Raw genomic sequence first — 14,738 nt, forward strand, 5'->3', positions numbered from 1 at the left:
TTTTTGGGTATTGTGAGTGTGGGAGGGGGATGGTTTGGTTGGGGTTGTGGTTAGTGGTTTGGGTCTTTATTGTGGGTGTGAGGAGGAGGATGGTTTGTTTGGGCATTATGGAAAGTGGTTTGGGTGGGTATATGTGTGTGAGGAGAGTGATGGTTTGGTTGGGTATTTTGGGGTGGGTTTTCATTGGGTAATGTGGGTGTGAGGAGGAGGATGGTTTGGTTGGGTAATGTGGAGAGTGGTTTGGATGGGTATTGTTTGTGTGAGGAGTGTGATGGTTTGGTTGGGTATTGTGGAGAATGGTTTGGGTCAGTATTGTGGGTGTGAGGAGGGGGATGGTTTGTTTAGGTATAGTGCGTGTGAGGAGGGGGATGGTTTGGTTGGGTATTTTGGGGTGGGTTTTCATTGGGTAATGTGGGTGTGAGGAGGAGGATGGTTTGGTTGGGTAATGTGGAGAGTGGTTTGGATGGGTATTGTTTGTGTGAGGAGTGTGATGGTTTGGTTGGGTATTGTGGAGAATGGTTTGGGTCAGTATCGTGGGTGTGAGGAGGGGGATGGTTTGTTTAGGTATAGTGCGTGTGAGGAGGGGGATGGTTTGGTTGGGTATTTTGGGGTGGGTTTTCATTGGGTAATGTGGGTGTGAGGAGGAGGATGGTTTGGTTGGGTAATGTGGAGAGTGGTTTGGATGGGTATTGTTTGTGTGAGGAGTGTGATGGTTTGGTTGGGTATTGTGGGGACGTGTTTGGGTGGGTATTGAGGGTGTGAGGAGGGGGATGGTTTAGTTGGGTATTGTGCAGAGAGGTCTGGTGGTGTATTGTGGGTGTAAAGAGGGGGATGGTTTGGTTGGGTATTGTGGAGAGTGTTTTGGGTCAGTATTGTGGGTGTGAGAAGGGGGATTGTTTGGGTATTGTGGAGATTGGTTTGGGTCAGTATTATGGGTGTGAGGAGGGGGATGGTTTAGTTGGGTATTGTGGAGAGTGGTTTGGGTCAGTATTGTGGGTGTGAGGAGGGGGATGGTTTGGTTGGGTATTGTTGACAGTAGGTTGGTTGGGTATTGTGGGTGTGAGGAGGGGGATGGTTTGGTTGGGTATTATGGAGGTAAAAACAATGACTGCTGATGCTGGAAACCAGATTCTGGATTAGTGGTGCTGGAAGAGCACAGCAGTTCAGGCAGCATCCAAGGAGCTTCGAAATCGACGTTTCGGGCAAAAGCCCTTCATCAGGAATAAAAGCAGGCAGAGGAAATGACCTGGGAGTTGCAGTGGGAGAGGGACTCCCTGAGATTCTTGTAGAGAGAGGAGGAAAACTTCTTCAAGGCATGCATCCTTGCAAGAGGATTCGCAGTAGGGTTAAAATCAACAAGGTAAAAACAAGGACTGCAGACGCTGGAAACCAGATTCTGGATTAGTGGTGCTGGAAGAGCACAGCAATTCCTGATGAAGGGCTTTTGCCCAAAACGTCGATTTCGAAGCTACTTGGATGCTGGGTATTTTGGAGATTGGTTTGGATTGGTCTTGTATGTGTGAGGAAGTGGTATATGAACAGGGGTTTGAGTGGGTATTGTGGGTGTTAGGAGGGGGATGGCTTGGTTGTGTATTGTTGAGCGTGGTTTGCGTCAGTATTGTGGGTGTGAGGAGGGGGATAGTTTGGTTGGGTATTGTGGAGAGTGTTTTTTTTTGGGTATTGTGAGTGTGGGAGGGGGATTGTTTGTTTGGGGTTGTGGTCAGTGGTTTGGGTCTTTATTGTGGGTGTGAGGAGGAGGATGGTTTGTTTGGGTATTGTGGAGAATGGTTTGGGTCAGTATTGTGGGTGTGAGGAGGGGGATGGTTTGGTTGGGTATTGTGGAGAATGGTTTGGGTCAGTATTGTGGGTGTGAGGAGGGGGATGGTTTGGTTGGGTGTTGTGGAGAGTGGTGTGGGTCAGTATTGTGGGTGTGAGGAGGGGGATGGTTTGGTTGGGTATTGTGGAGAGGGTTTTCTTTGGGTATTGTGAATGTGAGGCGGGGGATGGTTTGGTTGGGTATTGTGGAGAGTGGTTTGGGTCAGTATTGTGGGTGTGAGGAGTGGGATGGCTTGTTTGTGTGTGTTGGGGAGGGGTTTGGGTCATTATTGTGCATGTGAGGAGGGGGATGGTTTGATTGGGCATTATGGAGAGTGTTTTGCGTGGGTAAAGAGGGTGTAAGGAGTGGGATGGCTTGTTTGTGTATTGTCGAGAGTGTTTTGGATCATTATTGTGAGTGTGAGGCAGGGGATGGTTTGGTTGGGTGGGTATTGTGCGTGTGAGGTGGGGGATGGTTTGACTGGGTATTGTGGAGAGTGGTTTGGTTGGGTATTGTGTGTGTGAGGAGGGTGATGGTTTGGTTCGGTATTGTGGAGAGTGGTTTGGGTTAATATTGCACGAATGAGGAGGGGGATGGTTTGGTTGGGCATTATGGAGAGTGATTTGGGTTGGTATTGTGGGTGTGAGGAGTGGGATGGTTTGGTTAGTCATTGTGGAGAGTGGTTTGGGTCAGTATTGTGGGTGTGAGGAGGGGCATGGCTTGGTTGGGTATTGTGGAGATGGGTTTGGTTGGGTATGTGTGTGTGAGGAGGGGGATGGTTTGGTTGGGTATTGTGTGGAGGGGTTTGGGTCAGTATTGTGTGTGTGAGGAGGGGGATGGTTAGGCTGGGTGTTGTGGCGAGGGGTTTGGGTCAGTATTATGGGTGTGAGGAGGGGGATGGTTTGGTTGCGTATTGTGGAGAGTGGTTTGTTTGGGTATTGTGAGTGTGAGGAGGGTGATGGTTTGGTTGGGTATTGTGGAGAGTGGTTTGGTGGGGTAAAGTGGATGTGAGGAGGTGGATGGTTTGGATGGGTACTGTGGAGATTTGTTTGGATCGGTATTGTGGGTGTGAGGAGGGGATGGTTTGGTTGGGTATTGTGGGTGTGAGTAAGGGGTGGTTTTTTTGTGTATTGTGGAGTGTTTTGGATGGTTATTATGGGTGTGAGGAGGGAGATGGTTTGTTTGGGTATTGTGGAGAGTAGATTGGATGGGTATTGTGGGTGTTAAAACGCGGATGGTTTGTTTGGGTATTGTGGAGCAAGGTTTGGGTCAGTATTGTGGGTTTGAGGAGTGGGATGGTTGGGTAGGGTATTGTGAGGCGGGGTTTGGGTCAGTATTGTGGGTGTGAGAAGTGGGATGAATTGGTTGGGTATTGTGGGGAGGGGTTTGGTTCAGTATTGTGGGTGTGAGGAGGGGGATGATTTGGTTGGGTGTTGTGGCTGTGAGGAGGGGTATGATTTAATTGAGTATTGTGGAGAGTATGTTTGTTTGGTATAGTGGGTGTGAGGCGAGGGATGGTTTGATTGGGTATTGTGGAGATTGGTTTGGGTCAGTATTGTGGATTTGAGGAGGGGGGTGGTTTGGTTGGGTATTGTGGAGAGTGGTTTGGTTGGGTATGTGCTTGTGAGGAGGGGGATGATATGGTTGTGTATTGTGGGGTGGGGTTTTTGTCAGTATTGTGGGTGTGAGGAGGGGGATGATTTGGTTGGGCATTGTGGGTTTGTGGAGGGGGATGGTTTGGTTGGGTATTGTGGAGAGTGGATTAACCGCCTCAACCTGTCGTCCCCCCTCCCCCACTCCAACCTCTCACCCTCACAACGCGCAGCCCTCCAATCCCTCTGCTCCAATCCCAACCTCACCATCAAGCCAGCGGATAAAGGGGGCGCAGTGGTAGTCTGGCGCACTGACCTCTACACCGCTGAAGCAAAACGCCAACTCGAGGACACCTCTTCCTACTGCTCCCTCGACCATGACCCCACCCCCCATCACCAAACCATCATCTCCCAGATCATATAGAACCTCATCACCTCAGGAGATCTCCCACCCACAGCTTCCAACCTCATAGTCCGGGAACCCCACACTGCCCGGTTCTACCTCCTTCCCAAGATCCACAAGCCTGACCACCCTGGCCGACCCATTGTCTCAGCATGCTCCTGCCCCACTGAACTCATCTCTACCTACCTTGACACTGTCCTATCCCCCCTAGTCCAGGAACTCCCCACATACATTCGAGACACCACCCACGCCCTCCACCTCCTCCAAGACTTCCGATTCCCTGGCCCCCAACGCCTTATCTTCACCATGGATATCCAATCCCTCTACACCTCCATTCGCCATGACCAGGGCCTCCAAGCCCTCCGTTTTTTCCTCGCCAGACGTCCCCAACAGTACCCTTCCACTGACACTCTCATTCGTTTGGCCGAACTGGTCCTCACCCTTAACAATTTCTCCTTTGAATCCTCCCACTTCCTCCAGACCAAAGGTGTAGCCATGGGCACACGTATGGGCCCCAGCTATGCCTGTCTCTTTGTTGGCTATGTAGAACAGTTGATCTTCCGTAATTACACCGGCACCACTCCCCACCTCTTCCTCCGCTACATTGATGACTGCATTGGCGCCACCTTGTGCTCCCGTGAGGAGGTTGAGCAATTCATCAACTTCACCAACACATTCCACCCTGACCTTAAATTTACCTGGACTATCTCTGACACCTCGCTCCCCTTCCTGGACCTCTCCATCTCCATTAGTGACGACCGACTTGACACTGACATTTTTTACAAACCCACTGACTCCCATATCTACCTGGATTACACCTCTTCCCACCCTATCTCTTGCAAAAATGCCATCCCGTATTCCCAATTTCTCCGCCTCCGCCGTATCTGCTCCCAGGAGGACAAGTTCTACCATAGGACACACCAGATGGCCTCCTTCTTTAGAGACCGCAATTTCCCTTCCCACGTGGTTAAAGATGCCCTCCAACGCATCTCGTCCACATCCTGCACCTCCGCCCTCAGACCCCACCCCTCCAACCGTAACAAGGACAGAACGCCCCTGGTGCTCACCTTCCACCCTACAAACCTTCGCATCAACCAAATCATCCGCCGACATTTCCGCCACCTCCAAAAAGACCCCACAACCAGGAATATATTTCCCTCCGCACCCCTTTCCGCCTTCTGCAAAGACCGTTCCCTGACTACCTGGTCAGATCCACACCCCCCTACGACCCACCCTCCCATTCTGGCACTTTCCCCTGCCACCGCAGGAACTGTAAAACCTGTGCCCACACCTCCTCCCTCACCTCTATCCAAGGCCCTAAAGGAGCCTTCCACATCCATCAAAGTTTCACCTGCACATCCACCAATATCATTTATTGTATCCGTTGCTCCCGATGTGGTCTACTCTACATTGGGGAGACTGGGCGCCTCCTAGCAGAGCGCTTTAGGGAACATCTCCGAGGCACCCGCACCAATCAACCAAACCGCCCCGTGGCCCAACATTTCAACTCCCCCTCCCACTCTGCCGAGGACATGGAGGTCCTGGGCCTCCTTCACCGCCGCTCCCTCACCACCCGACGCCTGGAGGAAGAACGCCTCATCTTCTGCCTCGGAACACTTCAACCCCAGGGCATCAATGTGGACTTCAACATCTTCCTCATTTCCCCTTCCCCCACCTCATCCTAGTTTCAAACTTGCAGCTCAGTTACTGTCTCCTTGACTTGTCCGACCTGCCTATCTTCTTTTCCACCTATTCACTCCACCCTCTCCTCCTTGACCTATCACCTTCATCTCCTCCCCCACTCACCCATTGTACTCTATGTTACTCTCTCCCCACCCCCACCCTTCTCTAGCTTATCTCTCCATGCTTCAGGCTCACTGCCTTTATTCCTGATGAAGGGCTTTTGCCCGAAACGTTGATTTCGCTGCTCGTTGGATGCTGCCTGAACAGCTGTGCTCTTCCAGCACCACTAATCCAGTATTTGGTTTTCAGCATCTGCAGTCATTGTTTTTGCCTTATTGTGGAGAGTGGTTTGGTTGGGTATTGTGGGTGTGAGGAGGGTGACGGTTTGGTTGGGTATTGTGGGGAGTTGTTTGGGTGGGTATTGTGGGTATGAGGAGTTGTTTGTTTTGGTTGGCTATTGTGGAGAGTGGTTTGGGTCGGTATTGTGAGTGTGAGGAGGGGGATAGTTTGTTTGGTTATAGTGGAGAGTGGTTTGGGTGGGTATTGTGGATAGGGGTTTGGGTCAGTATTGTGGGTGTGAGGAGGGGGATGGTTTGGTTGGGTATTATGGAGATTGGTTTGGGTGGGTATTATGCGTGTGACGAGGGGAATGGTTTGGTTGCGTATTTTGGAGAGTGGTTTGGGTCAATATTGTGGGTGTGAGGATGGGGATGGTTTGGTTGGGTATTGTGGGGAGGGGCTTGAGTCAGTATTATGTGTGCGAGGAGGGTGACGGTTTGGTTGGGAATTGTGGGGAGTTGTTTGGGTGGGTATTGTGGGTATGAGAAGTTGTTTGTTTCGGTTGGCTATTGTGGAGAATGGTTTCGGTCGGTACTGTGAGTGTGAGGAGGGGGATAGTTTGTTTGGGTATTGTGGAGAGTGGTTTGGGTGGGTATTGTGGGCATGTGGAGGGGGATGGTTTGGTTGGGCATTGTGGGTAGGGGTTTGGGTCAGTATTGTGGGTGTGAGGAGGGGGCTGGTTTGGTTGGGTATTTTGGAGGTAAAAACAATGACTGCTGATGCTGGAAACCAGATTCTGGATTAGTGGTGCTGGAAGAGCACAGCAGTTCAGGCAGCATCCAAGGAGCTTTGAAATCAACGTTTCGGGCAAAAGCCCTTCATCAGGAATAAAAGCGGGCAGAGGAAATGACCTGGGATTTGCAGTGGGAGAGGGACTCCCTGGGATTCTTGTAGAGAGAGGAGGAAAACTTCTTCAAGGCATGCATCCTTGCAAGAGGATTTGCAGTAGGGTTAAAATCAACAAGGTAAAAACAAGGACTGCAGATGCTGGAAACCAGATTCTGGATTAGTGGTGCTGGAAGAGCACAGCAATTCCTGATGAAGGGCTTTTGCCCAAAACGTCGATTTCGAAGCTACTTGGATGCTGGGTGTTTTGGAGGTTGGTTTGGGTTGGTCTTGTATGTGTGAGGAAGTAGTATGTGGACAGGGGTTTGAGTGGGTTTTGTGGATGTTAGGAGGGGGATGGCTTGGTTGTGTATTGTTGAGCATGGTTTGCGTCAGTATTGTGGGTGTGAGGAGGGGGATGGTTTAGTTGGGTATTGTGTTGAGGGGTTTGGGTCAGTATTATGGGTGTGAGGAGGGGGATGGTTTGGTTGCGTATTGTGGTGAGTGGTTTGTTTGGGTATTCTGAGTGTGAGGAGGGTGATGGTTTGGTTGGGTATTGTGGAGAGTGGTTTGGGTCATTATTGTGGGTGCGAGGAGGGGGACGGTTTGGTTGGGTGCGTATTGTGGGTGTGCTGAGGGGAATGGTTTGGTTGGGTATTGTGGAGAGTGGTTTGGTTGGGTATTGCGTGTGTGGGGAAGGTGATGGTTTGGTTCGGTTTTGTTGGGAGGGGTTTTGGTGGGTATTGTGGGTATGAGCAGGTATTTGGTTTGGTTGGCTATTGTGGAGAGCGGTTTGCGTCGGTATTATGGGTGTGAGGAGGGGGATAGTTTGATTGGGTATTGTGGAGAGTGGTTTGGGTGAGTATTGTGGGTGTGAGGAGGGCGATGGTTTGGTTGGGTATTGTAGAGAGTGGTTTGGGTTAATATTGTGCGTATGAGGAGGGGGATGGTTTGGTTGGGCATTATGGAGAGTGGTTTGGGTTGGTATTGTGGGTGTGAGGAGTGGGATGGTTTGGTTAGTTATTGTGGTGAGTGGTTTGGGTCAGCATTGTGCGTGTGAGGAGGGGCATGGTTTGGTTGAGTATTGTGGAGAGGGGTTTGGTTGGGTATGTGTGTGTGAGGAGGGGGATGGTTTGGTTGGGTATTGTGTGGAAGGTTTTGGGTCAGTATTGTGGCTGTGAGGAGGGGGATAGTTTGGTTGGGTATTGTGGAGAGTGGTTTGGGTAGGCATTTGTGTGTGTGAGGAGGGGGATGGTTTGGTTGGGTATTGTGGAGAGTGGTTTGGGTCGGTATTGTGGGTGTGAGGTGAGGGATAGTTTGTTTGGGTATAATGGAGAGTGGTTTGGGTCAGTATTGTGGGTGTGTGGAGGGGGATGGTTTGGTTGGGTATTGTGGGGAGGGGTTTGGGTCAGTATTGTGTGTGCGAGGAGGGTGACGGTTTGGTTGGGTATTGTGGGGAGTTGTTTGGGTGGGTTTTCTGGTTATGAGAAGGTGTTTGTTTTTGTTGGCTATTGTGGAGAGTGGTTTGGGTCGGTATTGTGGGTGTGAGGAGAGGGATAGTTTGTTTGGGTATAATGGAGAGTGGTTTGGGTCAGTATTGTGGGTGTGTGGAGGGGGATGGTTTAGTTGGGTATTGTGGGGAGGGGTTTGGGTCAGTATTGTGGGTGTGTGTAGGGGTTGGTTTGGTTGTGTATTATGGAGAGTGGTTTGGGTGGGTATTGTGGGTGTGAGGAGGGGGATGGTTTGTTTGGGTATTTTGGAGATTGGTTTGGGTCGTTCTTGTGTGTGTGAGGAGGTGGATGGTTTTTTGGGTAATGTGTACAGGGGTTAGGGTGGGTATTGTGGGTGTTAGGAGGGGGATGGCTTGGTTGTGTATTGTGGAGCGTGGTTTGGGTCAGTATTGTGGATTTGAGGAGGGGCATGGTTTGGTTGGGTATTGTGGAGAGTGTTTTTTTTGGGTATTGTGAGTGTGAGGAGTGGGATGATTTGGTTGGGTATTGTAGAGAGTGGTTTTGGTCTTTATTGCGGGTGTGAGAAGGGGTATGGTTTGGTTGGGTATTGGTGGTGTGAGGAGGGGGATGGTTTGGTTCGGTATTGTGGGTGTGAGGAGGGGGATGGTTTGTTTGGGTATAGTGGGTGTGAGGAGGGGGATGGTTTGGTTGGGTATTGGTGGTGTGAGGAGGGGGATGGTTTGGTTCGGTATTGTGGGTGTGAGGAGGGGGATGGTTTGTTTGGGTATAGTGGGTGTGAGGAGGGGGATGGTTTGGTTGGGTATTGTGGAGAGTGGTTTTGGACTTTATTGCGGGTGTGAGAAGGGGTATGGTTTGGTTGGGTATTGGTGGTGTGAGGAGGGGGATGGTTTGGTTCGGTATTGTGGGTGTGAGGAGGGGGATGGTTTGTTTGGGTATAGTGGGTGTGAGGAGGGGGATGGTTTGGTTGGGTATTGTGGAGAGTGGTTTTGGTCTTTATTGCGGGTGTGAGAAGGAGTTTGGTTGGGTATTGATGGTGTGAGGAGGGGGATGGTTTGGTTCGGTATTGTGGGTGTGAGGAGGGGGATGGTTTGTTTGGGCATAGTGGGTGTGAGGAGGGTGATGGTTTGGTTGGGTATTGTGAGGTGGGTTTTGGGTGGGTAATGTGGTTGTGAGGAGGGGATGGTTTGGTTGGGTAATGTGGAGAGTGGTTTGGGTGGGTATTGTGGATGTGAGGAGGGAAATGGTTTGGTTGGGTATTGTGGAGAGTGGTTTGATTCAGTATTGTGGGTGAGAGGAGGGGTCGGTTTGTTGGGTACCGTGGAGAGGGGTTTTGGGCAGTATTGTGGGCGTGAGGTGGGCGATGGTTTGTTTGGGTATTGTAAAAACAATGACTGCAGATGCTGAAAACCAAACACTGGATTAGTGGTGCTGGAAGAGCACAGCAGTTCAGGCAGCATCCAACGAGCAGCGAAATCGACGTTTCGGGCAAAAGCCCTGCATCAGCAATAAAGGCAGTGAGCCTGAAGCATGGAGAGAAAAACTAGAGGAGGGTGGGGGTGGGGAGAGAGTAGCATAGAGTACAATGGGTGAGTGGGGGAGGAGATGAAGGTGATAGGTCAAGTAGGAGAGGGTGGAGTAGATTTCCCTTCCCACGTGGTTAAAGATGCCCTCCAACGCATCTCGTCCATGGATATCCAATCCCTCTACACCTCCATTCGCCATGACCAGGGCCTCCAAGCTCTCCGTTTTTTCCTCTCCAGACGTCCCCAACAGTACCCTTCCACTGACACTCTCATTCGTTTGGCCGAACTGGTCCTCACCCTTAATAATTTCTCCTTTGAATCCTCCCACTTCCTCCAGACCAAAGGCGTAGCCATGGGAACACGTATGGGCCCCAGCTATGCCTGTCTCTTTGTTGGATATGTAGAACAGTTGATCTTCCGTAATTACACCGGCACCACTCCCCACCTCTTCCTCCGCTACATTGATGACTGCATTGGTGCCACCTCGTGCTCCCGTGAGGAGGTTGAGCAATTCATCAACTTCACCAACACATTCCACCCTGACCTTAAATTTACCTGGACTATCTCTGACACCTCGCTCCCCTTCCTGGACCTCTCCATCTCCATTAGTGACGACCGACTTGACACTGACATTTTTTACAAACCCACTGACTCCCATATCTACCTGGATTACACCTCTTCCCACCCTATCTCTTGCAAAAATGCCATCCCGTATTCCCAATTTCTCCGCCTCTGCCGTATCTGCTCCCAGGAGGACCAGTTCCACGATAGGACACACCAGATGGCCTCCTTCTTTAGAGACCGCAATTTCCCTTCCCATGTGGTTAAAGATGCCCTCCAACGCATCTCGTCCACATCCCGCACCTCCGCCCTCAGACCCCACCCCTCCAACCGAAACAAGGACAGAACGCCCCTGGTGCTCACCTTCCACCCTACAAACCTTCGCATCAACCAAATCATCCACCGACATTTCCGCCACCTCCAAAAAGACCCCACAACCAGGAATATATTTCCCTCCCCACCCCTTTCCGCCTTCCGCAAAGACCGTTCCCTCCGTGACTACCTGGTCAGGTCCACACCCCCCTACGACCCACCCTCCCATTCTGGCACTTTCCCCTGCCACCGCAGGAACTGTAAAACCTGTTACCACACCTCCTCCCTCACCTCTATCCAAGGCCCTAAAGGAGCCTTCCACATCCATCAAAGTTTCACCTGCACATCCACCAATATCATTTATTGTATCCGTTGCTCCCGATGTGGTCTCCTCTACATTGGGGAGACTGGGCGCCTCCTAGCAGAGCGCTTTAGGGAACATCTCCGAGACACCCGCACCAATCAACCAAACCGCCCCGTGGCCCAACATTTCAACTCCCCCTCCCACTCTGCCGAGGACATGGAGGTCCTGGGCCTCCTTCACCGCCGCTCCCTCACCACCAGACGCCTGGAGGAAGAACGCCTCATCTTCCGCCTCGGAACACTTCAACCCCAGGGCATCAATGTGGACTTCAACAGCTTCCTCACTTCCCCCTCCCCCACCTCATCCTAGTTTCAAACTTGCAGCTCAGTTCCTGTCTCCTTGACTTGTCCGACCTGCCTATCTTCCACCTATCCACTCCACCCTCTCCTGTTTGGGTATTGTGTCGAGTGGTTTGGGTGGGTATTGTTGGGTGGCTTGGATGGACATTTGTGGGCTGGCCTGAGTGAATGTTGAGTGTGGCGAGGGGCAATGGTGGCTAATTGGTGGAAGTGGCGGTTCGGGCGGAGGCGACCGCCTGTGCCTGGGGTGAGCACGTGGTGCGCGCGCACTCTGGCTGAAATTGACACATGAAATTGACACAGTGGCGGCGTTCTGCGCCTGCGCCGAGCTGTCGGCAGGGACTCGCTGGCTCCTTCTGGGTTTCTCCGGATCAGCTGCAAAACAGGCGGAGACAGGGAGAGAGAGAGAGAGAGAGGGGAGAGAGAGAGGAGCGGAACGCTGGGCAAGCGGAGGCGCACGGCCGGGGCTCAGCTGGTGATTCTGTGTTGCGGGTGGAAGATCGGGGCAAGGTAGATCCTTTTTTGTTTTCGTGAGAAAACCCTTTGTTAAAACTCCGTCTCATTGCAATGGAGGGCCGTCGGTATAAATATTCCTTTTTTTTTTAATCGGAGGGGAATAGTGTCCCTTCACGACTGATGATTCACGAACGGAAGGTCCTGGGGGGGTGGGGGGGCGGTTGTGGTTGTCTGGGACCTGAGGGCTTTTGATGCCCCGGCTGGGATGCTGACCTGTCTGTCACCGCGATCCTTTCCCCGTTTTTAATATCATGAACGAAGTGCTCTTTGGCGACGGACTGTGTTTGTCTCCAGAGAAACCAAGTTGTTGTTGTTGCACACACGGATAGAGTATTGCTTTGTCCACCGTCAGTACGTGGCAACACACCGCTCGGTTGGCAGAGACTGTCTCCGCTGCTGTTCGACAGATTTGAAGGGGAAAGTGAAGGATTGTTGTTTTTTTAAATAAAAAATGTTATCGCTAAAAATCGACGATGATGCCCTGGCTCTCCATGTATCATTTCGCTCGGTTTTTATATCAGCACTTTTGAAAAACCATTATCCCCCACTGGGTCTATTTGATATCCTGTTTGGTAACAACTTACTTGCAAACAAGATTTCTCTTTTTGGCCCGAACACCGAGTTTCTCAGACCCGCTACACTTAATTTATTTATACAAAAAATTCTAGCTGGGAGCGTTTCAGCGGTAAGGGGTTTTGGTTCCTTTTCAAAGCAGTTGAACTATTGTGAGCAAAGACTTTCCATGTTCCAGACTTGGGTTTGCACACCTGCATTGTGAGGGGTCCCGTTTTGTTTTGAATTCGTTTCAGCATCTGGGCTAAAGTTCGCCGCGTTGGCTCAGGACTATTCCCGGGAGCTCGCTCATTCGGCCCGTTTGATCCATGCTGGCGCTACCACGTTCACAGCAGCCCCCCATTTTCATCAGTTACCCCGTCTCATGAGCGCATTTAACATGTAGCGAACGCTGTGGAGTCAGTGTCAGAGGCAAATAGCACTCAGGCTATTCCTGGGGTCAGGTTTCATCAGGCTGTTTACATGTGGAACTGTGACGGCTGGAAGAATATTTTCAAAACCGGGGGATGTTACTTTATCATGAAGTCGTCATTTTGCCAGTGCACGGGAGGTTTCACTGCTCTCGGATGAAAGTGGTCAAACTTAGCAGTTCCCATCCCTCCCTGTCACTCTGAGGAGAACTTTAGGACTGCAATGAAAGTCCTTAAGTATTTGTGTGATGAACGTGAGATAGTCACAGACTGGTGCGGAATGTCGCGCCAATACCTCACTGGTGAGAGGGGGAATCCTTTTGTGAAATATTTACTTCGTATCATGCAAAGATTTTCAGAGGAGTGTGTGGAGTTTATGCATCCCAGACAGTGCTTGGGGTTTCCCCGCCCCTGAAAGGAGGGACATTGGGTGTGCAAGGTGCTGTCTTCAGAGCTGCCCATGGATCATGTGCTCCCACGTTTGCAGCATCTCCAAACCCTGTAGGGAGGCGGGCCTCCCGTTTAAAACCCCATCCCTTCAGATTGCCGAACCCACTGGGCTGGCCACTCGCTAACCACAACAGACCTGCTCACAGTCTCCTCGCCCACCAGCTTTCTAGGTACCGCCGTTCTTTTATAACGCGCTGCAAGGCAGGTAACGAATCAGGACTCAGTTTCCACAGCGCGGACTTTTGAACCGCGTGTTGGCTGTAACGCGATTACATCGCCAGCGCTTTTCAGGGCTGTTTCTAAAGCGCGGTTTTTCTATAATCTGGGCCGGGGGAAAGTGAGGACCGCAGATGCTGGAGAGTCAGAGTCGGTAAATGTGGTGCTGGAAAAGCACAGCAGGTCAGGCAGCGTCCGAGGAGCAGGAGGATCGACGTTTCGGGCATAAACCCTGATGTGCCTTCTCCTGCTCCTCGGACGCTGCCTGAGCTGCTGTGCTTCTCCAGCACCACACATTTTGGCGATAATGTGGGATTGCAAAAGGGCAACCGTCCAATTACAGAAGAAATGACTTATAAGTGGAACTCTAACCATCATCTTTGTGCACTGTTATTTGTGTTTTCTGGAGAACAGAACCGCAGAATTGTTCAAATGCAGAAGGAGACCATTCGGCCCAACTTGTCCGCACTAGCTCCCTGAGCATTTTGGCTCAGTGCCAATTTCCAGCCGTTTCCCTTTCCCTCTACTTATTTCTATTTAAATAATCATCCTTGAATGCTCCCACCACTCTTCCACCACAGCATTTTCTCATCTCACACTTGCTTCTTTTGCAAACTGTTTGAATATGGTGCTCTCTACTTTCCCATCTGTTTACAAGTGGGAACAGTTTCTCCCTATTCACTCTGTTCCAGAACCTTCATGATTTTGAAAACTTCTGCCCAATGTCTTGTCCTTCCCCTCTCCAAGGGAAGCAGTTCCTCGTTCTCCAGTCCCTTGTAAGAGAAATGTCTTTTCCCTGGAGCAGTACGTCTCATTGAACTGTCTTCCTTTCACCTGCGTGTTGGTAAATCATGGGAACCTCTGTCAGATGAGCACCTGAAATCTTCTCCTGTGGTTTCCGCCATTTCATAGTTCTACAATTTTCATGAACACTCAGGAAAATTTCTTTTAAAAATGTCTTTACCCCCATCGTACCGCCTAACAGCGGTAATGCATATATTTTCCCCAGCATGTGTGTGTGTGTGCAGGTGTGAGACAACAGGTGTACAAATCTTTATTCAACTTCCACTATTAGGAAGAAAGATAACACTAGGGTGGCCAGTGACAAGCAGTACTAATAGCATGCTGGCCTTCATAACAAGAGGGATTGAGTATAGAAGCAAAGAGGTTCTTCTGCAGCTGTACAGGGCCCTGGTGAGACCACACCTGGAGTAGTGTGTGCAGTTCTGGTCTCCAAATTTGAGGAAAGACATTCTGGCTATTGAGGGAGTGCAGCGTAGGTTCATGAGGTCAATTCCTGGAATAGCGGGATTACCTTACACTGAAAGACTGGAGTGACTGGGCTTGTATACCCTTGAGTTTAGAAGACTGAGAGGGGATCTGA

The 14,738-nt window shown here is 50.8% G+C and overlaps 1 protein-coding gene across 4 annotated transcripts in view; it reads left to right on the forward strand.

Annotated features, from left to right (window-relative positions):
* The first annotated feature begins 11,519 nt into the window (after window positions 1-11,519).
* smox (spermine oxidase) overlaps window positions 11,520-14,738 on the forward strand; it is a 48,244-nt gene continuing 45,025 nt past the window's right edge. The window contains exon 1 of one of the 4 annotated variants that reach the window (XM_072576830.1): window positions 11,520-11,699. The gene's annotated coding sequence lies outside the window, so the exon portion shown is untranslated. Of the gene's footprint in view, window positions 11,700-13,241; window positions 13,344-14,738 lie in introns of those variants that run through there. The other 3 variants (XM_072576861.1, XM_072576840.1, XM_072576849.1) reach the window with 3 other exon arrangements.

This window comes from Chiloscyllium punctatum, chromosome 1 (assembly GCF_047496795.1).
Source record: "Chiloscyllium punctatum isolate Juve2018m chromosome 1, sChiPun1.3, whole genome shotgun sequence".
NCBI lineage: Eukaryota > Metazoa > Chordata > Chondrichthyes > Orectolobiformes > Hemiscylliidae > Chiloscyllium > Chiloscyllium punctatum.